This window comes from Etheostoma spectabile, chromosome 15, assembly GCF_008692095.1.
Source record: "Etheostoma spectabile isolate EspeVRDwgs_2016 chromosome 15, UIUC_Espe_1.0, whole genome shotgun sequence".
NCBI lineage: Eukaryota > Metazoa > Chordata > Actinopteri > Perciformes > Percidae > Etheostoma > Etheostoma spectabile.
This window is the reverse complement of record NC_045747.1, coordinates 7,447,747-7,448,924: the sequence shown is the minus strand read 5'-3', so window position 1 is coordinate 7,448,924 and position 1,178 is coordinate 7,447,747. Positions and strand designations below refer to the sequence as shown.

At 34.8% G+C, this 1,178-nt stretch overlaps 1 protein-coding gene across 1 annotated transcript in view; it reads right to left on the bottom strand.

The window, feature by feature from the left end:
* fam20ca (FAM20C golgi associated secretory pathway kinase a) overlaps positions 1–1,178 on the bottom strand; it is a 34,495-nt gene continuing 33,317 nt past the window's right edge. Inside the window, exon 10 of the mRNA XM_032536742.1 lies at positions 1–1,178. This exon is cut by the window's right edge and continues 641 nt beyond it. The gene's annotated coding sequence lies outside the window, so the exon portion shown is untranslated.

The following is a 1,178-nucleotide window of genomic DNA, read 5'->3' as shown; positions in this document are numbered from 1 at the left end:
TTTGTCCTCACTTTTGGTTTTATTGCACACTTTAATCATTTAGTAAACAGATCTTCACAGTAACAATGCAATAGCAGAAAACAAAAGCAAATCACTGTGCAGTGCAGCTTGTTAGGTCTTCAAATTATTTATAGGTATTTACACTGAGAATATGAAAACCAAAGAACAGTGCCTCATCTCCCTGTATTAGGATGAGGCATTTTAACCCCTATATCACCCCCAAAGCACTTCTCAGACTTGACCCCAGCCACTCAGGCTTTACACCTTTCGTAGCTCTATGAATCCTGTCCATACTGCCAACCCCAAAACATTCAAGTACTGTATTCTGTCATTGCACAGGTACCAGGTCAGCCAGTACTCAGGACAGTTAGGAGGAAAAACAAAACTGCACAGCACCACTTCAACAATGTCATGTCAAAAATCAAATGCCTTTGTGGTTTTCCTATCATGTGAACCTAAACATATGATTCAAAGGAATGTCAATTTAAATAGCATCAATATGCTAAAGTAAATATTTCCCAATGTATAAAGCAACAGAACCTATAATTTATTCAAACACCCTCATTCTTTGTGACACACCAATAAATAGTCATTTCATTTGTACATGGAATCTGATAATAAATGACACAACATACAAACTAACATTTTGCATTGCATTGATTGAAAAATTATATAATTGCAGACAACTGTTGATATTTCATGTCTGTATTTAAGAATGGTAGTGAATTTGAATAAAATCACGAGCACACTGGTGTCTTTGCATTATTTTTTGGTTTGGAAAATACTATTTTAGTATTGTGCTGTTGTACTGCATGTTGTGAAAGCTAGACTTGTGGGGGAGATGGGAAAGTAAAAAAAAGAGATACAAAATCAGAATAAGGCAAGGTGAACTACAGTGTTAAATATACTTGCACTCAGATTTAAGCTGTTCAGAAGAATGAAATAACATTTTAAATCAGTCTGTTCTGAGTGTGTGCCATGACAAAAAAGCTTTTAAAGATAGATAAAGAGAACACGCTGTTTGGAAATTCTTATTTTCTTTGTTTGTGCAAGGCCTAACATGTTTTACAAAAAAAAAAAAAGTATCTTCAACACACTTTCTCAACCTTTTCATAAATTGTGATAACTGATAAAGCTTGTTGTCTGACCTTATGCTGCCCCAGTCAGTGTACATTCTC